The sequence below is a fragment of the Rhinopithecus bieti genome, unplaced genomic scaffold, assembly GCF_001698545.2.
Source record: "Rhinopithecus bieti isolate Rb0 unplaced genomic scaffold, ASM169854v2 scaffold_37987, whole genome shotgun sequence".
NCBI lineage: Eukaryota > Metazoa > Chordata > Mammalia > Primates > Cercopithecidae > Rhinopithecus > Rhinopithecus bieti.
This window is the reverse complement of record NW_016815892.1, coordinates 1,123,558-1,149,547: the sequence shown is the minus strand read 5'-3', so window position 1 is coordinate 1,149,547 and position 25,990 is coordinate 1,123,558. Positions and strand designations below refer to the sequence as shown.

At 38.7% G+C, this 25,990-nt stretch overlaps 1 pseudogene; it reads right to left on the bottom strand.

Annotated features, from left to right (window-relative positions):
- The window catches only part of LOC108516556 (thyroid hormone receptor-associated protein 3-like), a 134,880-nt pseudogene extending 118,172 nt beyond the window's left edge, over nucleotides 1–16,708 (bottom strand).
- Between the last annotated feature and the right edge of the window lie 9,282 nt (nucleotides 16,709–25,990).

Sequence of the window (25,990 nt, the reverse complement as noted above, 5' to 3'; positions counted from 1 at the left end):
TGGTTAGGGAAGACTAGAATCTGACAGCAGCTCTGGCTGTGAGATTTAACTTTCCTTAAAGTCACAGGGTCAAGTAACTTAATCCTCCCTCGTGCAAAAGAAACTACTGGATGGCTTACTGAAGCCAAGATGAAACAAACAGGAAATTTACCAACTTAATTTTTTGAAAGGCTTTTTATTAATATTTGCTTGCCGAGAGAATGAAAAGCAGTGTTATTTCCTTACTCACCTATCTACAGCATGTAAGAATCAGCTGGACAAAAATGGAGGGGGGAAGGAGCTAGAATTTTCCTGCTAGCATTGAAAGACTGTCTTCCTCTGTTGTTTCTGCGTTTGCCTTTCATTCCTAAACAGTATGTTTTTCACACCACAGCCAGAGTGCTCCTTTAAAAATTTGAGTCTGATTGTATTACACCTTTTTCTCAAAACTCTCTGGGGGTATTTCGTCTCTCTCAGAGTAAAATCTAACATCCTTATAATAGCCTATAGATCCCTACCTGGCCTTGTCTCTGGTTTCTCTGTTACCTGCTTCCATTTTTTACCTCCAAAAGTCTATTTCCCACTCATTAGACATACAGTGTCTTTTGAAAACATGTATTAGAACATGCCACTGCTCTGCTCAAAATCTTCTAATGGCTGTCTGAACTCCCCCAGAGCAAAAGCCAAATAGGATAAATACAAAATCTCTATAGGACAAACAAGAGCTTGTTCTTCCACCCGTCTAAGAAATCTCTTTCCTCTGTGCCCTGCTTAATTTTTTTCCATAGCACTTATCTCCAGCTAATACACTGCATACTTACTTATTTATCAGACTTTTTGTCTATCTTCTCATACAAACATACAAGCTGCACCAGCTAAGAGATGTTTCTGATACACTGTTGTGTCTCTAGTGCTAAGAAATATACCAGGGAACTAGTAGGTACTCAATAAATATTTCAATCAATAAATATATAAATACATGTGAATGATAAGTCAAGTTTACCTGGCTGGTAGGTAGTTCTTTATTGGGAAACAGAAATGGCAAGGTAATATTCTCTACTCATGCTATTTGTTTTCAGTTGAGTCTTTTAGTTTTAAATGTGTAATGATGTGTTCTGAAATGATAATTTTGTCTTCTTCTTGCCACTAATTCAATATCTTATTTATATTTTGTCCTTATTACACTGATTAGAACTCCCAAGAGAATGAGGTTGATTCTAAGAGAGCGAATCCTGTTTGGATTCTGATTTTAAAGGGGATGCCTCCAGTGCAGTTTCCCAACCTCAACACTGTTGACATTTTGTCATGGATAATTCTCTGCTGTGGGGGTCATCCTGTGCATTTCAGGATGTTTAGCAGCATCCTTGGCTTCTACCTACTAGACAGCAGTGGCATCTTACCAGTTACGACCACCAAAATTGTCTCCAGTTGTTGCCATGTGTCTCCTGGGGATAAAATCGTCCAGCATGAGAAGTACTGCCCGAGATGTCTCAGTGGTAAGTTTGTTGTTTTTAGGCCAGATTTTCTGTGGGAGAATAATATATCTTATACTTTGTTGGAGGAAAAAATAGTACAAAGTTTTGGAAAGCATTTGGGCACTGAGAACCAAAGGCTTAAAAAATGTTTCTCCCCTTTCACCCAATTATTTATGCTCTAACAATTTATCCTAAAAAAATAATCAAAGGTGTGGACAGGGATTTATGTACAGGGATGTCTATTGCTGTTTTATTTATGACTGTGAGAGAATTGAAAACAATCTAACTGTCAAATGTTAGGAGTGGCTTAAGAAATTATAATATATCATAGAATGAGATATCTTTCCCTATCAAAATTATGCTTTTAAAATATTTCATGGCATAGAATAAGTCATATATCAATGACTATCTATTATATATGTGTACATATATAATATGTTCATACCATTTTTTCCTTCAACAAGGAGTAAGAGTATATTATGCTCTCACAGAAAATCTGGGCTGAAAACAATAAACTTAATACTGAAACACATATAAGTATATATATATAGCTGTCTTAGGATCAACAGATATATAACATTATATAGGTTATGATCTTAATCATAACATACATGCACATGTATATGTGCACACACACATACACGCACATGGTATGATCCCAAGTTGGTGAGAAGCAAACAGACAAAAAATGCCAATGATGACTTTGCTAGGATTATATTCTTGTTTTCACTTCACTTGACCTGGGGAGATGCGGATTTGGGCCATCTATAGTGAAAACTATATGGCTTTCATGGTGAATAAAACTCATGAAGGAGCATGGCCCCATGGACTCTATGGCCTTTGACCAAGCTGAATCTGTTTAAACATCAGTCCTCATCTGTTTGCGTAAACCTCCTTGACCTTGGAATGGGAAGAAGTGATAAGGAATTACTGGCCTTGTTGTTATATTGGTACTTTCCTCAAAACCAACTTGTTGGAGTTGAGGCATCGTAAAAACAACATGATAAAATCATCCTCTCTGGGAAATACATATACACAGATGTTCACGTTTTTTTTCCTAACAACTTTTGCAATAACAAGATGAAGTAAAAAGTTAATTACAAATATATGCCACAAGATGTACGTTTGCACATATATGGCCTTTTTCTAAGAGATTTGTAATAGTAGCACTAGTATTCGGCTAGTGAATGCTTTTTTCTTGATATTTAATTACAGAAAAGGCACTTCAGATTGGACAGAGGTTAACAATGCAGTATCTTTTTCCAGGATAACTTTGTTTTGTAATAAGAGCCTTTGCCCATGATGTCTTTTTGACTTTTACCATGTGGGGTATAGCAAGATGCTGTTGGTTTTATTTCGTCCCCATTTATCTGTTTTCTCAGTCATGCTACATAGTTGCACCCATTTGGAGTTAGGCATATACCAGATAACAGGAAGAGGCCTTTCATAGTGCAACTCAAGGATGAGAAGAGAGAAAGTTTCTCATAGCATAATAATGCACAAACGTTGATTGTCTTAAAGAGTACTTTCCAAAGCACTGTTTGTGTACACCAGAACCACTGGACAACTTGTGAAATCAGATTGCTATGCTTTATGTCCAGACCTCCTGAGCATTCAGTAGGTCTGAGTTGGTGGTCAAGATTTTGCATTTCTCATTTCTCAGGTGATGCTGATGCTCCTGCCCTTGAGCAGGATGATTCAAGACCAGTGGTTCTGAATGAAATAAATTTTTTTTTTTTTTGAGACAGAGCCTCACTCTGCTGCCCAGACTGGAGTACAGTGGCATGATCTCAGCTCATTGCAGCCTCTGCCCCTACTGAGCTCAAGCGATTCTCCTGCCTCAGTCTCCCAAGTAGCTGGGACTACAGGTGTGTGCCACCATGCCCAGCTAATTTTTGTGTTTTTAGTAGAGTGGGTGTTTTGCCATGTTGGCCAGGCTGGTCTCAAACTCCTAATCTCAAGTGATCCACTCTCCTCTGCCTCCCAAAGTGCTGGAATTATAGGCATGAACTACCGTGTCTGGCCTGAAGTAAAATCTTAATTACAAATATATGCCATAAGGTGCACGTTTGGGCATATATGGCTTTTTTCTAAGACATTTGTAATAGTTCTCATTTTGAGAACCACTGGTCTTGAATCAATGAATCAGTCATTGATAGTTGCTATCCTTCATCCACTGCCCTCCCCTTTAGATCACTTGGGTGGATCAAAAATTTTGTCTGAGTCCTCAGGTGATGGAAATAAATGACTGACAACCTAAGCTGAAGACACAGAAAAAGAGGAGGTGGGATACAAGTGAGATGGTGATGGAGAAAAGGGTTTAAGAGACAGGGAGCCACGGGAAGAACAAAGAGAGAGTGAGTTTATGGGGCTAGATTTCTTCTTCAGCCCCAAAGAGGTACGAGTACATGAGCTACATGAGAGTATGGAAGATTGGATGCCAAGCTCACTCTGCCTGTGTCTGTGGGTATGATGAGCTGAACACAAAGCACTTGGAATTGACTATTACAGATTGACTCAATTTAGGCCACAACAGGTGTTTTGAACTTGAAGGAAAATACTGGCATATTTCTCTGAATACTGTGGGTGTCACTGTTCTCAGTAGTAGAATTCATTATGACCATTCTGATGTTGTTTATGGTAAAAGAGCTTCAGGTGAGCCTTGTTTCCTAGAAGGACGGGAACATTATAGCCAAGTTTATAATGAGTATAGAGTGAGTGTAACAGAATTTTCAAAATCAAATGATATCACTCCCTGTTTAAACTCTTCCCTTACAGTGGTTCTCAACCCTAGCTGCCCATAAAAATTCTCTCCTGGGGCATAAAAAAAAAAAAAAAAAAAAATTCCTAATGCTCTAGCCACATGCCATATCATTTCAGAATTTCTATGCTTGAGACACAAGTACATTTTTCAAAAGTTCCAGGTGATTCCAGTGCAGCCAAGGAAGACAACCACTGCCCCAGTGGTTTCCTATTGTACTAGAAGAAAATCCAGATTATATTCCAGGGGTTACCAGCCTTCATCATCCTCTTGTATCTTCATCATCATTTTATGCTTCGTCCTCACTTGCTCGTTATACTCCCTGTAAGGGAGATGGCTACACTTTAGTCTGGAGTAGGCCAAGGTGGCCTTCCAGCACAACATGACTCAGCAGGTTTGGAGCACAGGCTTACAACCCCACACATTATGTAACCACGCCCTGTGAGGCACATTAGGTGATCACTCACGTGAGCTCGTGCTTGGCTTGGATGGAGCCACTATTGTCTGTAAAAGGTATAACTACCCCACTAATGCTGTACATATGTCTCACCCAGGCTCGTGGTTGGGCTCATGCCCAGAGAGAGAACAAAGCCATGTCAAAACTGCCTGTGATTCCTTGAGTGTTTTTCTAGTTACCCTTTACCTGCCCACTGACTCCCCTTGGACCTCAGTTTGACCTAGAACCCAACACTTCCCCAACACTGAAGTCCTTTTAAAAATGTGTAATTTATTGTAATTATTTTGGGTACATAGTGATTGTATATATTTTTGGGGTATATGTGATATTTTGCTCCAGGCATACAATGTGTAATGATTAAATCAGGATAATTAGGGTATTATTACCCCATTTATCATTTATTTGTGTTAAGAACATTCTAATTCCACTTTTTTAGTAAATTTAAAATATACAATATATTAACTATAGTCACCCTGTTGTGTTACTGGATACAAGGTCTTGTTAATTTTATCTAAGTGTATTTTTGTACACATTAACCATCTCCACTTTATCCTCCACTTTCTGCTACCCTTCCCAGCATCTGGTAATCATCATTCTATTTTGTATATCTATGAATTCAATATTTTTGGTTTTAGCTCCTACATATGAATGAAAAAAATGTAAAAAGCAGGCATATTTGTCTTTCTGTGTCAGGCTTATTTCCCTTAACATTATGATTTCTAGTTTCATCCATGTTGCAAGTGACAGGATTTCATTCTTTTTTATGGCTGAATAGTATTCCATTGTGTATATGTACCATATTTTCTTTATTCATTTGTCCATTGATGGACACTTAGATTGATTCCATATCTTGGCAATTTTGAATAGTGCTGCAATAAACATGGGAAGATATCCCTTTGAAATACTGATTTTCTTTCTTTCAGATAAATACCCAGGAGTGGGATTGCTGGACTGTACGGTAGTTGTATTTTTAGATTTTTGGGGAATCTTCATACTGTTCTTTGTAGTGGTTGTACTAATTTACATTCCCACCAACATTGTACAAGGGTTCCTCTTTTTTCACATGCTTGCCAGCACTGGTCATTGGCTTACTTGTATAAAAGCCATTTTAAGTGGAATAACACCTTATCTCACAGTAGTTTTGATCTGCATTTCCCTGATGATTAGTAATGTTGAGAATTTTTTATATACCTGTTGGCCATTTGTTAATTTTATTTTGAGAAATGTCTATTCAGATCCTTCACCCATTTTTAATTGGATTATTATTATTATTTTTATTTTCCCCATTGAGTTGTTTAAGCTCCCTATATATTCTGGTTATTAGTCCCTTGTCAGATGGGTAGTTTGCAAATATTTTATCCCATTCTGTGGATTGTCTCTTCACTTTCTTGATTATTTTCTTTGTTGTGCAGAAGCTTTTTAGCTTGATGTGATCTCATTTGTCCATGTTAGTTAGCTCTTGTTGCCTGTGCTTTTGAGGTCTTACTCAAGACCTCTTGACCCAGACTAATATCCTAGAGTGTTTCTCCAATGTTTTCTTCTAGTAGTCTCATAGTTTCAGGTCTTAGATTTAAGTCTTTAATCCATGTTGATTTGATTTTTATATATGGCAAGAGACATACTTCCATTTTTCTGTGTAGGAATATCCAGTTTTCCCAGCACAATTTATTGAAAGGATTGTCCTTTCCCCAGTGTATGTTCTTGGCTCCTTTGTTGAAAATGAGTTGACTATAGATGTATAGACTTATTTCTGGGCTCTTGATTCTGTTGCATTTGTCTGTATCTCTGTTTTTATGCCAGTAGCTTGCTGTTTTGGTGACTATAGCTCTATAGTATAATTTGAAGTCAGCTAATGTGATTCCTCCAGTTTTGCTTTTTCTTTTTTGCTCAGGATGGCTTTGGTTTTCTGGATCTTTTGTGATTCTCTGTAAATTTTAGGATTGTTTTCTCTATTTGAAGAATGTCATTGGTATTTTGATAGGGATTTTGCATTGAATCTGTATCTTGCTTTGGATAGTATGGAAATTTTAATAATATTGATTATTTCAATTCATGAACATGGAATATTGTTTCGTTTTTTTGTAGCCTCTTTTAATTTTTTAAGCTTTTGCCTGTCTCAGGGACTTTCTACATGCTATTCTTACTGCCAGAAAGGCTGTTCTTACAGCTCTTGAGCTGGTTAGCTCTTTAGGTCTTGGCTTAATATAATCTCTATCCCAGAATATCTATATAAAATAAGTTTCCCTTTGTTACTATCTCCTCTAGCATCTTTTTGTTATTGTTGTTTTTCCTGTTAACAGTATTTATCATGATTTTTAATTATATATCTACTTACATACTTATTTATTAAATACCTATTTTTTCTACCGTATGTAAGCTCCGTGAGGCCATGTTCGTTGAGCTCACTACTTTAGTATCAGGACTTAGTACACTGCCTGAACATGGAGTATGTTTATAGCTGTTTTAATGCCTTTGTAACTTCATTGAATCTTTTACTTCTTAGTCTATGTCTTCTGGCAGATTTTTTTTCCTGGTTATGAATCACATTTTTCTACTTCTTCATATGTCTCATAATTTTTTTATTGAATGACAAACATTGTACATTTTATTTTCTTGAATATGGGACTTTTTGTACTCTTTAAATAATGTCAGATGTTGTTATGATAATGTCTGGCAAGTGGTTAAGTTTCTTTCAGATTAGTTTGAACCTTTGGAGTATTCTTTTAGATTTCCTTTAGGGTGATTCTGAGTTTAGTCTAGGTAGAATTTTCTCAATCTCAACAGTATTTACAGTTTGGCCAGATAATTCTTTGTTTTGAGGGTCTGTGTGTGCATTGTAGATTGTTTAACAGCATCTCTGGCTTCTACATATTAGCTGCTAGTAGTAACCCTCTAGTTGTGACAGCCAAAAATATGGGCAAACATTGCTGAACCTCCATCCAGTTGAGAACCACTTCTCTAGGGTTCAATTAACTCCATTACTAAGGCATGGTAGTCCTCTGGGCTTTCTACTGAATCCTTGTATATTCAATGAATTGTAGGAACTCTGATGAGTCCTGGTACTGTGTGAATCTAAGGGTTACTCATCTTTTTGCTCCCCAGTTAGTGCTCTTTCCTAAAAAGTTTCTCCGTATGGCCTGGTGAGGTTTTCCACTATGTAAGCCTGATGTAAGTATCCAGTCAAACTCAAAGTAATACGCTATTTTTTTTTTTTTTCTGGAATGCCTTCTCTGTGTAGCTTTCTCTTTGGGCAGTCTTCACTGAAAATTCTAGCTTTTTTCACGTCCTCAAATTCTGATATCTGCCTTACCAACTCAGCAAGACTACCAGGCTCTGCTTCAGTTCTCTGCCCTTGTACTGCAGTTTGGAAATTGCCTCTGGGCAGAAAGATAGGTTATTCCTCAGTTGTTTCCCTTCTCCCAGAGATTACAGTTCTGAACTGACTTTTGTCTAATATCTGAAAATACCTGTGTCCTATATTTTTTTTCCAGCTTTCTAGTTGTTTATTGCAGGAGGGTAATTCTGAGGTTTGTCACTTCCTCATCCTGAGTGGCATATACAAGTTTTAAATGAGTGACTGAATGAATGAGTAAAAGAATGATCAAAGGAGAAGTACATTATGATGGATGAGAGGGACTGAAAAGATCTGCACCGTGGGGTGTGACTAAGGTCAGCAGATGCAGGTAGGGAATCCTAGTCAAGAACTGAATGCCCGTGGTGAGACGTCTTTAAGCAAAGCATCTATTCCTCTGAGAGGAAGTGGGAGCCCACTGTAGGCTTGACTATCACTTTGAGTGGTGGAAGAAGCTTCTGGATTGGAAGGGGTCTGCACTCTGGTCTTAGCTTTGCCACAGACTAACGCTTTGTGTACAAATTAGCTCCCCTTTGTGGGCCCCAGTTTCCACAAATGGCTTGCTTCAGAATAAGGGAACCAACACAAATGTCTGTGGATACCAGGTGGCCTAAATCAGTCATGATGTGTATGTGCAGACTATAGTGAACCAGGGAATACATCCTTCCCTAAAGGGGTGGTTGTTGGGGGAACTTCGGGATCTTGAGTTACCAGATATCATAATTTTCAAGAGAAGACCAAAATCTAGATTTTTGTGTGAAATTTTCTGACATTAATTGATAACTAATACAACTTAGGGCTGAGCACATCACATCTTTGGGCAAAATTTAGTCTCAAGGCTGCCAGGTGTAGCCAGTTATTCTTTTCCACAATGTCCACCTTTTTTATTAAAAGTACTCAGTATATGGTGATATTTCTTTTAGACCTTTTTTATTTGTTTGTTTTTAATATATGTCTCCTTCTCTTGACTGTGAGGTCTACGGGAGTGGAACTGTGCTTCTTTCATTAACTTCTGTATCTCTAATGCTTGGTGTGTACTAGACCCCTGAAATGAAATTCTAATACTAAGTACTTGAAATTAGCACAGACTTCCCAAGTTAAGGGCATAATCCCTAACAAGACTGCTTTCACTTCAACATCAGCCATAATTTGGGGGCTCCACGGCCACCATGTTTCTGAACAGCTAGTTACAAATTTGGGGATTCCTACTATTTCCTCATGTTTGATAATTTGCTAGAATGACTAACAGAATTCAGGAAAGTGCTACACTTACAATTATAGCTTTATTATGAAGGATACAAATCAGGACCATCTAAAAGAAGAGACCCATAGGGTAAGATCTGGAAGAATCCCAGACATGGAGTTTGCATGTCATCCCTGTCAAATCAGAATCTGTTACTGTCACAACCTGTTGATGTGTTTAGCAACCAGGAACACTTACCTAAGCTTTGGTGTCTAGAGTTTTTATTGGAGTTTCATTACACAAGCATGACTGAATTGTTGGCTATGGGGTTGAACTCAATCCTAGACCCTGTCTCCTTCATGAAGGTTGGGCTGATATCATGTGGGTCAAAGCTGCAAGTTGCTAATCACATGGTTGGTCTTTCTGGTATAGTCCGTCCCTTTCCTGAAACGATCTAGGGACCTACTGTATGTCACCTTGTTACACAAACTCAGGGGCAGTTCCAAGAGCCCACCACAAATAACAAACATACTTTATCACTCAAGGAATTGCAAGGGTTTAGAAGCTCCCTCCCAGATACCCAGGACAAAGACCAGACAAATTATTGTACAGTAGCCGCAATAAATATGGAATAATTATGAATATAAATATTGAGTGAATAAACAAATGGGATACAGGGGAACTCCTGTGATTTTTTTCTTGCTCTGACATGATGATGCACTTGATGATAATAATAACAACTACAACAATAATAGCTAACCTTTATGTTCTAATGCCTTGGTAACCATTAGGACTGTTAAAATGTATGGTAGGTTTTCTACCCTTTCTGGGACATGATAGGATTCTATTTCTCTACTTCTCTCTAAAAGTAGGCATAGCTATGTGACTTGCTTTGGCCAACAAAATGTTAGTAAGTGAAACTGGTACAGGACACTTCTGGGTGGAATCTTTGAAAACTATCCGACTTTTGCCATATTCTTTTCTCGTTATCTAAGCATGTATTGAGAAGCTAATGATCCAATTTAGACATATAGGATAAAAGGAAATAGATTTTTGTTGGGTGAATTCATTGAGATTTGGGGGTTTATTACTACAGCATAACAGAATACATTTTAGCTAGCCTAAATGCTCTACATCCATTATTAAACTGTTGTTATAATTTAATGCTTCCTAGAACCTGTGAGATATTCAGTATTAGCAGTCTCATTATTATAGGTGAGAAAACGGAAGCATAAAGGGGTTATGTAACCTGTCCAAATGCACATCCTTGGTAAGCGGCAGGGCTAAGCCAAGGATTCAAATCCAACAAGTTGTCTCCAAATCTAAGTGCTAAAGAGTACAAATCAACAAGGGTGAGGCAATGGGAGAAAGGTACTTAAAATTTGGTGGTGATGGTGGGTGGTACCTTGAGGAGCAGCACTGTGTGGGATGATTTTTTTACACTCTGCTGCTGTGTTTGGTTTAAGTTGCTCTGTCCTTTCAGTTACAGGCTTAGAGGAGGAGAGAGTCTAGAAGTGTCTCTGGATGTGCTTTTGACATTTTGTATTTCACGCCCATGAAATAGTGGAGATTCTTAATTGTTGGTTGCTTTTTCAGAACAAATACAGAAGTTATATTCAAAAGGATTTCTTCCTGCCACATGGAAAGTCTTTGATGCTGCCTTGGCATTTGAGGAAATAAGCATCCAAGCGAATAAATAGCTGTTGCATGTGATTGGGCAGAATTTAAATGGCAACAAGGAAGGACCGAGGGACAAAGGAATAGCCATTTGGGTTTCTCCTGGCCCTTGTAATCCTTTGAATACTTAATTGGATTTTCTTTCAAACATCTTTCATTGTCTTCTGCAGTTTAAATAGGAAGGAAACTCATCCTATATATTCATGAGTTATAACCAGTCATGCTTTGGTTTCAGTAAAGGGCCTGGAGAAGAGCTGAGGAAGTTATCTTGGGAGGCTGTGAGAAACAGAAGGTGTGAACAGGTTGTCCCAGCAGCTTGCCTGTCTCTCAGGCCTCAGGGACATCCATTCTCTGGGCCCTCCAGGCTCTAAGGTCTATACCACTCATCCTGCACCAAACACATACTGGCTGCTTGTGTTTGCTGGTTTCTCAGTCCTGTATCTCTCTCCAAGGCTACTCTGCAGTCTCAGAAGGACATGATCTATATTTGACACAATCTCTGATGCACAGCTATATACATAGAAAATAGTAGCTATTTGTTAATTGTGATTGACCAGGAAATGAGGATATATTGGGAAGAAGGTTTGGAAATACTTTATGCAGCTCTGTGATCTATTCGGAGAGATTTTTCTGTAGGAAAGGATTGTTAGCTGTCAATACTCCAAAAGAAAAGCCTGTTGATTTAGCAAAGCTAAGTTTGTTGGACTTTCTACATTTAAGGAGAACACTACCCTGACAGTGTTGGCAATAGCTCAGAAGGGGATAGTCGGGGAGGATATTTATTGGGTTTAGGACCTGGGCTGGAAAATTTTAAGGTGAGTCTTTCGAGGCAGAAAAGTAACCGGAATCAGGCAGAGTTTATGACAATATTTTATGTAATATAGAGGTGAAGGTTTTGGGGTGTGTATATTGGTGAGGCAGCTATTGGTGTCTGAAAGTAAACTGTTTTATTATTTTATGGTCTTATCTTCTAAGTGCAAGTATTTCCTGGATCAGGTAGCTAAATTATTTTTTGCCTGATTCCAGTATTGTTTAGCCCGGAGGGAAAAGAAGTATGCTTGTATATAAATATTCCTCAATTAGGCTGATAAGAAAATAGAAGGAATGTTTTGTCCCGTAATTGTTTAGCACAAGGACAGAGAGGTTTGTTGGTTTCAGTTCTCAGGATAGACAAAGAACCTGGCAGGTCTTTTGGAGACTATATTTATGACTCCAGCCATTAGCAAATATCTTTTCTCTAAACCTCCTCACACTTTGGATCTGTACCATTCTGTACTAATCATGAAAGTCTGACATGAATTATTCTGAATTATTTCAATCTGCTGGAGCTAAACTAAGGTGATAATAGAATCCTCTGATAGAGAAGACTTCATTTCTCTGTTTTTTAAAGTCACTAAACTTTTCACAACCTAAATGAATCAAGTATCTTTCAATGGGTGAAGTGGTCTGTTAATTTTGTTTCAGGTCAATCAGAAATAATTTATTTTTTTTGAGACCCAGTCTCTCTCTGTCACCCAGGAGGCTGGGGTGCAGTGGCACCTGGCTAATTTAACAAATTTTTTTTTGTTGAGATAGCCTAGGTTGCCCAGGCTGGTCAGTAGTCTTTAGCCTCAAGCAATCCTCACTCCTTAGCCTCTTACAGTGTTGAGATTACAGGCATGAGCCACTGTGCCTAGCCCAATCAGAAATCATTTTATGTTTGCATTTACTGTAGTCCTTTTCAAAAGGAGGTGACCCTGCAATGGTCTACAAATATTTTTACCAAAATGGGGATGCATTCCCAAAAAAAGTGGTAAATGTTATTGCTCTCTACTGTTGAGTAAAACATTCTCTGCTTCCTACATGCAGAGAAGCAAAGACCTCTTGTTTAGAGAGTACGGTGAGTGTAACGAATTATTTTACTTAGTTGAAGCATTACATTCTCGCCCAAAGATGGCATGGAAGACAGAGTTAAAAATAATTTGTTTATTAAATGTTAATAATTGCGTGCACCAGTGATTTGTGAAATACAGGCAAAGTAGAACTAAACAATATGGAAACATACCTGTGCCCTTAGAAAAATAAATTGTACACTCAGCATCTGGAAGGTAAATGACATGTTTTCCTCCTTAGATGCAAATAACAGTTAATGGTGACAAGGGCATAGTAATCTTTATGTGATTTCCCCTCTAGAAGTATGTCTTGAAAATAATGAAGCTATTTTCAGTTCAAAAGATGAGTTTAAAAAGATTAAGTTAAAGGGCTATCAAAAACAAAGCAAAACAGAACAGAACAAAACAAAACAACTTCAGAGATAATTAGTTTATTTATTTCTCTTTGAAAAAGCAGCCCCTTGTTCCCTCTCTATTAGTTCTTAAGTTTTCTTAGGAATATCATTTTCTTTGCATAATAAATAAAATAATAACCATCACTATGATGTCATTTGTTGAGTAACTACAATGTGATAGCCACAGTGCTAGATCCTTCATTGCATTACCTCAATCAACCCTCCCAACAACTCAATGAGATAGGTATTCTTCTCTCATTTTATAGATGGTCAATTTGAAGGTCAGAGAGATAATATTATCTGCATCTCACATTCTTGCTCTTAAAGACTCGTGAGTCATTGAATGTTAGATGCAGAATGAAACTTAGAAATCATCCATTTCGGCCCCTTGGTTGTTAGATAAGAAAACTGGGGCATAGAAAGGAAGTGATTTGAAGTAGAAGCTTACTGTGGGTTGCACATTGCGGAGGACATTGCAGTTGGATCTTCACATCCATTCCAAGCCAACACTGGTAATTCCTTCACCTTTGCCCATTAATAATACAGGAATGGACAGTTGATTATGGAAGTGTGAGGGGATGTGTGTTAGAGGGCTTCCTGGAGCAATTCCATAATTTCACCGATCCTTAACAAGTTACAAGGAAAGAAGACAGCCATCTTTCTGTTAATCCAAAGAGGATGCCAACCTGAAGAATGACTGAGTGGAGAGAGGAAAAGCATCTGCATTCTTGATGACATTGCTGGACCTCTGATTTAACTAACTTTGAAGCTTATCTGACCTCTGGACTGTATAGTTTTATTAAAGTTCAATATGGTTACATAGTTATGATTAGCTATAATATAAAGTTACATGGTTATAATAAGTATATAGTTATATATAGTTATAACAAATTTTCTCATTATGTAATTCAGTTTAAATTGGGGTTTCCACTTGCTGTGAAAAGGATAAAAAGATTTATTTAAGTTGCCTTTATCTGTCTCCTCTCTCTCTCTATCTGGGTGTGTATATACATGCACATTTAATGTAATGAACTCAATTAGGAGAAAAGCAAATTATACGCAAGTATGTAACAAAAGTATAAAACTGAGAACATGATATATAGATACAGAATAAAATATACCTAAACTCAGAGAGCGATGAGTAGAGTTAGATACAGTTCAATATATCTACATACTATCTAGATTGGGGAAGATGGTTTATTGAAAATGAATTTTGAACAGAATCATGAAAATGGGAATGGATGAGTATCAATAGAGTTTTAAAATAAAAAGCTAAGCTTCTAGGGCCATAATATTTTATTTTCATTTCGTGACAGAGAAACATACCCAGGTGGTGGCATAATAATTTTTATAACTTGACTAGACTAAATGAATAACATAAGTATGGATACTTGTGTATCTGCAATCAAGACATTTTTGAGATATTTAGCCTTGGCCCACTCATTTATATTTGGAAGTCTGAGAAATGTAGAGAAAATATATTCATTTGCTTTTTTCTCCTTCCCAAAATATGGTCACTTCACAACAAAATAGAGCCTTTGTTTGAGTTTTGTCTGAAAAATTGAACTTTTCTGAAATATTTGCCACCCTTTCACCTTCTTCCCAAGAGGTCAGAAGTTTCCAGAGAGAGCAAATATCCTTACTTCCACCTGGTTGAAAATCCAAGAGCAAATGTGGTTCGGGCCCTGAGTTAACTCTTTTGTGGGCCACTTGGCAATGTTCTCTTGCAGAGCTCAGTCTGGCTTTTCATTTCACCATGGCCTTGGGAACGAAGGGGATTTTGGTAGACTGTATTACTGTGTGAAAACATCCAGCGCCTCTGTCTCAGGCAGAAGCATACATTCCCAGTCAGTTGTAATCAGGCATGCCACGTGATTTGCTCTGGCCGGTGGCAGGTGAGTGGACGTGATGTGTGTCACTCTGGGCAGAAGCTTTAAGAAGAGTGTGTGAGTTGCCACTTTCCCATTATCCTGCCTCTATGATAGTGGAAATGGGAGTTGTGGGTTACTAAGTTATTGCAATGAGCAAAGCCCTAGACAGCCTGCATTGTACATGTTCTATGTGTGAAAAAGAAACTCCATTATTTAAAACCAGGAAGATTTGACATTGTTTGTTACCACACCATAATCTAGCAAATCCTGACTGATACAGTGATAAGCAATGATGTGGAGTTATGGACCATGGCAATTATCCCTCACTGGAAATAAGCAAACTACAGATGGCATTCTCTAGAGATGATCAATTTTTTAGATCCTGTTTTTAATTTTGTAAAGAAAGTAAAAGAGAAAGTGTACAAATATTAGAGGCCTGAGGAAAAAAACTAAAACATGCATAGAAATTTTTCAGTCATATTAAGTTATAGTTTATGTACAAATTGGTGCATGGGTTTTGAAATTTCAACATGAATGATTATTATTCTCTTGTTAACTATCTTATTAAAGTTTTGGCTACGATTATAGTGCTTATTATTTGCAAAACTAGTTAATACACATTGTTTATTAAAGTGTTATAGCAATCCACAACTTGCAGTAGTTAAAAGGTGTGTGTGTGGGTATTTACAGTTGTCTGCTTCTCTCTCATCCTGCTCCCCATCTCTCAATCTCCTCCCAGCTCCCATCTATGGAGTAAAGTCTTTGCTGCTTAGCTGGCTTTGTACCTTCTGTTGTGTTCAGGGAGAATACTGGAAAGTAGAGAGTGGAATCTGAAAGCAGGTCAAATTACTTAAGTAGAAAAGGATGAGTCTGGGAGGGGTAGCCTGGGAAGATGAGAAAAACCATCAGGTGTGTGGGGAGTGGGGCAAGAAAGAGGGAAGGGAAAAGGAAGGGAAGCCAGGATGCTGTGATGAGGAGCGTTGGGAGAGATGAATAACAATTACTTGTTGGAAAGTCTGCTGTGTTGTGTTTCCCAAGAGACATTTCAAAATTCAGTTTTCTAGTTCCAAAAAGAATATCCTGTTGGTATTTTTATTCTTCTCACATTACATATATAGACTACTTTTGGGAGAATTGACAGCCTTCCCATACAAGGATGGAATATGCATATTAATTTCTTCAACTTTTCTTTTCCATATTTACCTCAGGTTATGTTATCTTCGTACACCTTGTATATCTTGTTAATTTGAATCAATTCTATTTAAATTTATTTCTACATATTTTATATTTTTGTTCCTCTTGTCAAGGATATCTTTTCTTCTATGATATTTTGTAACAGCTTACCATTTATTTTGTAGGAATACTGTCGATTTTTTGTTTTATTATTACACACCCAAGTGCCTTACCTGTTTTTCATTGTTTGAAATTCTAGTTGATTCTCTTAGGCGTTACAGGTATACAATCATATTAACTGTAGATAGTGGTAATGTTATTTCCTCCTTCCTATTTTTTTATACTTTTAATTTTATTCTCCTACATAATTGCATTGGCTAGTACTTCCATAACAATCTTAAAATAATATGGTGTCAGTGGATGTCACTGACTTCTTCCTGACTTTACCGATGATATTTACAGTGTTTCTCTGATGCTTCTGTTTGGGTTGAGATGCATGCTTGTGCATAGCCATGCTTCTCTCTGTCTCTATTGATAAAGACGTGTTTATCTATCTATTTCTATCAAAATGAGTGTAACCAACCTGTCCCTTTTGCCTGGGCCTTTCCCAGTTTTAGCATTGAAAGTCTTGTTCCTGGGAAACTTCTCAGTCCCACACAAATTGGGAAAACTGTTTATATGCACTAAAATCAAGAATGGATATGAATTTTATCTGATCATTTTTCAGCATCTCTGTAGATACCTTATAATGTTTCCATTTGTGTGATTGAATGATTGGTTATATTCATATGTTCTATAATAACGAGCCATATTTTTTCTCTTGGCATAAACACCAATTAATCATGTTATGTTAGTTCTCTAGCTCACTGGTTGCTGGACTCTACTTGCTAGCATTTTTAAGTTATGTATTTTTTGTGAACATTCACAAGTGAGATCAGTCTGTAGTTTTCTTTTTTGTCTGTTATCTTTGTTGGATTTGGGTATCAGTGTTGTGGTGACTTCATAAAAATAATTTTGAATCTTTCTTTTTCTCTGTTCTGCAACAATTTTAAATAGCATCAGCTTTGCTATTCCTTGTAGCTTTGGTAGGTTTTCCCTGTGAAACCATCTGGACTTGGTGTTTTTGTGATAAGTAGCTATTTGATGATTTTTTTCTAGTTTTTTTTTCCTTGACAGTAATTGGCTTGTTTAAATTGCCTGTATCTTGGGGTTCAATTTTGGTAATTTATGTCTTCTTGGATAATTCTACATTCAGGTTTTCCAAATTATTGGACTATAAGTGATAAAAATAGTCTCTCTTATGATTCTTTTAATATACTCTATATTTGTACATTTTCACATTTTCATTTTTAATTTTTTATGCTTCACACCTTTATTCCTTACTTTAGCTTAGGATTTTCTATTTTATTGGATGCATTTTTTCCCTGTCAAAGAACATATGTCTGTCTGTCTTCTCTTCCTCTTATCTATATGTCTTTTTATGTGGTTTTACTGTTTTTTAATTTTATAATTAATTGATTTCTGGCTTTATTATTTTCTTCTGCTTTAAGATTATTTATTATTTTCTTCTGCTTTATAACTCCTTGAGAATGTATATGTAATTCATCTCTCTTCATCTTTTCTTATTTATAATGTATGCTGAAGATTATGAATTTTTCTCTGAGAACTCTTTAGCTGCAGCCCATAGATTCTGACATGGTGTTTTAAAGCCTTTGTCATTCATTTTTTATGTGTATTACTCACATGATTTCCACTTGAGGATATTTGGCCCATCACTTCTGCCATTATGTAGAATCCAGGGAAGTCCCCCTGCCAGCTCACAAAACCCAACCGGATCCAAAGATAGAATTGTTAATTTCACCCCTCAGGGTTTATCACTTATTTTGTGCTTTTCCCATCTTCCAGAACTCTGTTTAATTTTCTCTGCATTTGGCAACTCTTCCTCATATATTGTGGCTCAGCTATACAGATGTCCCTAGTTCTGTCAAAAGTGGAGTTTGTGTCCTGTGTCCTGTCTCTCCTTCTCCTTGTTGCTTTGAGGCATTTCCAAAACAAACGGTACCAGAAACTTCTTTACTCTGCCATTTTATAACAGGCAGTCTTGGGCATGATGTAATTCTAGATTGCCCTGCAAAAGATTTTGGGAAGCCAACTATTCTACACTCATGCCTCCTGGCATTTCATCAAACCAGTATTTGGGTAGTTTCTGCCAAGCCTGGTAGGAAGGACTCTCAGTGTGTTCATTTCCAGTGCACTCAAATCAGATTCAGTGATCTCAGTTGCTTCTTCCCAACTGGTTGTTCTCCATTCCTCTCCTTACGTTTCTCCTCAGTCCTTTTTCTGTCTCACTTGTTACTGGACCAGCCCATGTTCCTAGTATCATGATTTTGAGTTTTTCTCATTTCAGCTGCAAATGTTCTTTAAAGCTGATCTGCTTCTGCAAAATTGTAACTACTCTTTCAGTAAAAGGACCATTTCTTTCTTTTAAATTTCAAATCATCTGGTGTCTAGTCAGTAAGTTCAGTTCATGACCAACAGTAAAGAGACCACTATCTTGCTGGAACACATCCTTCTGGAAACTCTCCTTTTGATATGTCTAGTAGCCTCTGTCCTTACTCCCTTCCTATCTCCTCACCGTTGTGACTTCTCTGTCCACCCCTTGCATATCGATGCTCTATAGGCCTCTGTCATCAGCTCTTTCCTTTGGCTCTGAGTTCTCCCTGGTGGTCCCATCCTTGTACATGGCAAGAATGAGCACCTGAGTTGTGAGGATGCCCACGTCTGTGATTCTCTGCTCACACCTCAGTGGGTACTCAGCCAGGCCAAGCCCCTGCTCCCCTGCTTTCCTATGGATTGGCTCTGGAGTTGTTAAGGATGGACCTGGATAAAGCTGCTGTTGTGGGAGGGGCACCACTTGCCATGTAGTCACCTAAGACTGAAACTTGATGTTGCCCTCAACGCCACCCTTCCTCTTACCCTGCATGTCACCAGTCACAAATTCCATAAACTCTGCCTTTCGAACTCCTCTCCATTCTTTTCCCTCCTCCCTACTTCTGTCACTATCAAATCCAGACCAAACTCATCATTCTTTCCCTGGACACTTAAAATAACCCTTGAATTCTTCTTCCTGCCTACAGTCTTTGCCTGCCCCCTAACTCCATCTTCCACCCAATGTCAGAATTATCTTTCAGAAATGGTCTCATGCCCCCACTGCCACTCCCTCTTCAGTAGACCAAAGACGAGCCAGGCTGAGGGATGCCGTGTCCAGCACCCATTATTAGACAATAACCAAGACATCTCTGCCTTGACTACTAAACTCCTGGAAATGAGGCACAGCTCCAGGGAGAAGAGAGGGGAACAAACCCCAGGTTGTGGATGTTTCTGTCACTGGGACAGAATGAAGGCCAGAAATAGAATAGACTTGAGTTACAAAACAATAAATCATAATTCAAATACACTTGAGATGTGAACAGCTGCACTAATTGTTTTTATATCTTTGTCTTTACTAGATAGGGAGCCCTGGGGGTTCCTGTCTAACTCCTGTACATGACTCTTGGGTGCACAATAGGTACTTTAATATGCACTTGTAGAATTGTTGATGTGCATCTAATACCTCACTGCTCAAGTGCTCCTAATCTGACTCCGTAAGAGAATCCGTGAGAAACTCATTCTTTCTCTTTTAGGCAGGGATAATTAAGTTAGTGCTAATATAGTCAGCTGGGAAAAGGGGTTTGCAAGGGAGGGAAGAAGGGAAAAAAGGAGAGAGAGAGAGCACACCAGTGAGCCCTGGGCTTCTCTGAGGGTAAGAATTACAGATTATTATTCAAGTACCTAGACAGGAGCACAAACTGGACACTTTTCAGTGGATTGGCTTTGGAGTTGGCAGGGATAAACCTGGATATAAATCTGAGAAGGACTCACTCAAACTGTTTATTTCTCCTCATTGTGTGGGAAGGAAATTATCCTTGGCTAAGCATGTAACTGTGAACTGGAGCATGCATCCCTGGCTAATACTAAGTTAATGGGGTGGGCCTGAGATGGCCTTGCCAGCTACCAGTGAGCTGCCCCTTGGCTCTGGCAGCCACTCTCCTGCCTAGTCAAACCAGTGGCAGCCTGGGGATCCCAGCTTTCCTCCGTACCTCACACACTGCTGTTCCCTGTAGGTCATGAGCAGGGAGGTGGAGGGCAGCTATGACTCCTTCATTCACCAAGAGCTTTCCTCAGTGGCTTCTGGGCTTCCTGGGGAGTCAGAGCTTTTTGCTCACAATCCAGAGATGAATGAGAAAAGCTGTCTTACTTTCCACATTCTTTTTTTTTTTTTTTTTTTGGTCTTTATAAACTGGCCAGTTTGTTTAAAAGCTGTCACCTCCCCAAACCATAAAGTGGCATCACTTACATTTTCAATTTCTTGCTTTTCAATAGGCCTTTTATTTACTACATAAAAGATTTGCAACATATATAGAATGCTTTTCTTTTTGAGATGGAGTCTCGCTCTGTCGCCCAGGCTGGAGTGCAGTGGCGTGATCTCTGCTCACTGCAACCTCTGCCTCCCGGGTTCAAGCAATTCTCCTGCCTCAGCCTCCTGAGTAGCTGGGACTACAGGCACATGTCACCACGCCCAGCTAATTTTCGTTTTTTTAGTAGAGATGGGGTTGTTGGTCAGGCTGGTCTCGAACTCCTGACCTCATGATCTGCCCACCTCGGCCTCCCAAAGTGCTGGGATTACAGGTGTGAGCCACCACTTCCAACTAGAAAGCATTTTTGAAATATCAGGTTCCAGGCTGTGAGCAATGACCGTAAACTTACATTTCACTGAGGCAAGTTGCCAGAACTCTTTCCCCACGACAGTTTAACCAGCAAGTTACCTAATTACTCAGTGACAACATAGGTGTGCAGCAGGCAAAGTTCCACAGATAACTGAGGAAATGTGATAATTACCATGCTGTGGAAGTTCTTGCCATTTTTCATACACCACTACATGAATCAGAATACCCAGCCTCTCTCCTCTTGCAGGGGACACTGCTGCTGCCCTGCCCAGATCCGCTTTACCAGACTAGTTGTTCAGAATTGGCAGCTGATGGCTGACAGCTGCTTCCTGTTCAGGAGAATTGCCATCAAAAGGAGCCACTTCAACTTGGAGGTTATGCTTCCCCCATCCATCCTGCATCCCATGGTGACTGACACAGAGGTACAACAGAGCAGACCCCTAGCCTCAGCGGGGACCAACTCCATGCTGCACTTCTTGCTCCAGACCTCCGCATGAGGTCAGGCTGAAGCAGGCTTTAGCTGAGATCCCAGTCCTGCCGAGCTCCTTCCCTGTACCTCATCCTTCTTTGTCATTCCCTTTCTTCTGAGAGCTCCCTCTCCATAAACCCATGCACAGCTAAACCTCTGTCTCAGACTCTGTCTTTCAGAAACCTGACCCAAGACACCACTCACCCACTTCCAACAAGCAATTGTTTGCTTCCCACAAGATGAGAAACAGTGTCCCAAAGATTAAAGTGGAAGCGTAAACTTACCAAAAAGGAAGGAACAAAAGAAATAATGATGAGTTGGGGCAACATTTCATTTTCTCTCCTCCTTTTTCCATTCGATTTATTTCAATTTCAATGTATTTGTTTTGGAGCAATCAGTCCCTCACTGTTAGACACGTTGGTTATTTTCAATCTTTGGCCATTACAAATAATGCTGCAGCGAATACTCTCAAACATAAACTTTCAATTGCATCTCAACTCTGATTTCTTTTTGGTTAAATTTGAACAAGGGTTATTACCAAGACATGAAAGATGTAGGTTGTTTCCGAACTCTTGATACACATCATCAAGTTTTTTCAGAAAGTGGGAGGTAACAACCCGCTCTTTTATTTGTCTCTCATGAAGACAGCCCATTTCATAATTCTGCTTTCACTGAGTATTAGTTTTTAGAAGAGTTTGCCATTTTTAGAGGAAGATGGTTTCTAGTTTTAATATGGTTTTCTGGTTTTCTTTAATTACTTATGAATATTTTCCTTATGGTTATTAGAACTTTAATTACTTTCCATGTCGATTATCTGTACATGGCATTACTCGTTGTTCTGAAGAACGCTTTTTCTTCTATTTGTCCTTAATGGTAATAGCTCCATTTACTACATTCTGGTAATGTACTGGACATGGATTTAAGTGCTTTACATCTATTGCTTGATATAACTTTTATTATGTAATTATAAAAATAATAAAATATAATCATTATTTAATGTAATTTTCTTGTATTTTGTGTAATTGTCATCTGATCAGTACTAGTTCATATGGCTCCTTCATATAAATGAGAAAATGTGTCTACTGCCTCAGGTAGGAAACTACAGTTCTGCTTCAAGGCCTATGGCTTGGTGCTTGGAAAGTGAGTTGAATTTCAGCTCCTACCTGCTTCCTCAGCTGTGCTCCTTTGTGTAGTGTACAACCTCTGCACCTGTAGAGGATGTTCTTGATTCTCACAATGACCCTGTAAAATGGGTATTATTTTCTCCATCGTGAGATGAAGATATTGAGGCTCAGGCGGTTTTATTTTATTTATTTTAAACTTGTTATTTTAATTTTTGTGGGTATCTAATAGCTGTATATATTTAGAGGGTACATGAGATGTTTTGATGTAGGCATACAGTACATAATAATCACGTAGAATGGGGTATCACGCCCTCAAGTATTTATCCTTTGTGTTACAAACAATCCAACTATACTATTTAGTTATTGTTAAATAACAAATAAACAATAAATAACAAATAAATTGTTATTGACAAACCACACGACACAGTCCTTCCTACTTTTGCCTCCTATTTCCAAAGGCAAAGGAGCTTTACGCCATGACCGCCACCACCACAGGCCCACAGGGATTACTGCAGATGTTTCTTTAAGGTCCACAGATTCTTCAGGCAGTCTGTGGTAGATGCTTGCTGGCTTGGGACTCACCCTTCAGGGCAGTGGAAGGAATCTCACCTCATAGTCACTATAGCTGGGAATGTGTTGAGTCTCATCTGAAGCCAGCAAGTCTCAGGGTCTCACCTGAGGTCCTCAACATAGTACCTGAATATCACTGCTCTTTATTCAGGGCCCAAGGGATCTTCAGTTAGCAGGTGATGAGTCCTCACAGGACTGGGTCCTTTCCTTCTGGCCCAGGATGTATCTAGAAATATCATCAGGGAGCTAGGGCCTGGAAATGGGGCCTCATGACTCTGACCAGTGCTCTATCGTGCTGTGGCTGAGCTGATGTCAAAGATGCAAGACAACATCTTCTCTACTCTTCTGTCTCCTCAAGTGAAGGGAAGGGGGCTCTCTTTTGAAGCTGTGAGCTGTGCAGCCTGGGTTGGGATGGGGGGTGATGCCAGTACTCCCTTAGCTACCTGGGCTGGTATCTCAGTGGGTCATGTTCTCCATCCCCCTCCCCAAGTCCACTGTCTCTGGGCCCAATTCAGCACTAGGATTCTCTAGGAGTTGCAGTTCTTGTGGTCTAGACTGCCTTTCAAGTTTATTTGGGGCCCCAGAATCCTTTAGCCCACAGTAGTGAGACACTGGGATTGGTGACTCCCCTCTGGCTAAGGCTGGTTTCAATGCTCCCTTTGTGGGTCAGCTGAGTTTGGTCTGTTTCTTTTTTTTTTTTTTCCTATTAAAATAGGGCAGCACTGAGTTCAGCACCTCACAATTGCTGTGGTCTCTCTCTCCCCAGCACACAGAAATTCTCCTGGCACCATGCCACCACTGCTGGGGAATATGGGGGTGGTGTCGGTGATTCAAGACTAACTTTATATCACTGAGAGAGGCATTGAGGAGGTTTTTCCTACCTCTTCAGTGCCTCTCTCAGTGATATGAAATTAAAACCAGGTACTGTGAGTGCTGACCTGATTTTTGGTTCTTATGAAGGTACTTTTTTTGTATAGATAGTTGCCTATTAGTGTCCTTGCAGGAGGACTGATCAGTGGAGCCTTCTATTTCAGCATCTTGCTCCACTCCCCTCAGGCAGCTTTTAACAGACTTGTTCAGGTCATACACCTGTAAGTAAGTGATCCAGGTTTTGAACACAAGCTTGGGTGATTCCAAAGCCAGAAGTAATTGTGGTACTATGTGGCTTTTATCTACTATGCCTAGCAATCCCCTGACTTAAGCAGAAATGCTTTTTTCTCATTTTACCTCTTATATTTTGACGTATGAAAGATTTGAATGTTTATGCAAACAAATTAAGCAATTGATCTTTTCTTTCATGTTTTAAAATATTTTGTTTTATGCTTAGAAAATGTTGATAATTTTCATGGTGGATTAAAAAGCCCTTTCTTTGACTTGCTATCCCAAACTAGGAACTGCTTCAGCTGAAAATACTCAACATGATGTTTGAAAGTCAATATAACATTGCTTAGTGTTTCTGCAGGATTCTTTTGGAGAGTTGTACAATTTTTGCCTAAACAGGTGGGCCCACATCTTTCTTAGAAGCCATGTTATCTTGAGTTCACTTGCAGTCTTACTTGCATTCTTCCATAATATGTTATGTTAGAGAATAAAGCAGCCTCCCTTAACAACCTAAATTCAGAATCAGCAATATTTAAAACAGGAAAAAGGAACTATGTTGAGAGAAGAGGGGCTGGATCAGTGTCCTTGAATTCTGACTTATTTTCAAGGATCTCTTTTTCTGCATTCCAGTCACACTTTCATGATGATTTGGAGAGTGAGCTCTTTTCCAATTCTGACTCAAACACATAGCTAACCTATTCTCTAGATTTTCCTAGAGATGGCTCCAACTTTGAAGATATTTTTACTGAATAATTTGAGTAAAACAAAAGAGTAATATTCAGGATATACAAAATATGAGGCAGTCCAATGCATGAATTTCAGGCTTTTGATCCTACCAACACTGGCTGTCCTAGCTAGTTCTGTATCTTATTTATGTGTTAGGTCCTACAAAACAGACATTTCCTGCCTTCATGGAATGTACTTTTAAAGAGAAGACATTTACTCATTTATTAAACTAATATGTATTGAGCACTTTCTCTGTGCAAGGCTTTGGACCAGTAGCTGCATATATGGCTATAAACAACAGATATGGCCTTGACTTCATGATTCTTAGATCCAGTGAGAGAAAAATGCATTGAATAAGTAAGCACACAAATAAGCGTGTAATTACAAATTATAATAAAATGTACTTAATATTATAATAGCTTATGAGACCTATATAGTCAGGTAGATTAAAGATGACTGAAAATTCTTTGCTATTCCTGCCATTGAGAGGTGGACTCTAATGCTCTTCCCTTTATCCTGGCTGGCTTCTCCTTGTTGCTTGACTAGTGGAATAAAATGGCAGTGATGTTCTGGTACTTACAAGACCAGCTCATAAGAAGCATTGCAATTTCTATCCAGGCCTCTTAGAACATGCTTCCTCAGAGCTCTGAGCTAGCAGATAAGATGTCTGAGTACTGAGTCCTCCATGTGGAGGCATTCTGGCCTATGGTTCCAGTAATCCTAGACTTTTATCTCTACCAAGGCACCAGACATGTGATCAAGCCATTTTGGTCACTCTAGACTAGCCTATCTTCCAGGTGAATACCACTGAGTGACCTTAGTTGATGCTAAAGGAGTTGAAGTGTCACCTGCCTGAGCTCTGCCTGAATCTCTGACCGACAAAATCACATGATATAGTAAATGATGCTTGTTTCAAGCCACTAAGTGTTAGGATAGTTTGTTACACAGCAGTGGATAACAGGAATAGATAGGATGAGCATAAAGGGCACTCTGACTGACAATGTCAATTAAGTGGAGTTCTAAAGAATAAATCATAGTTA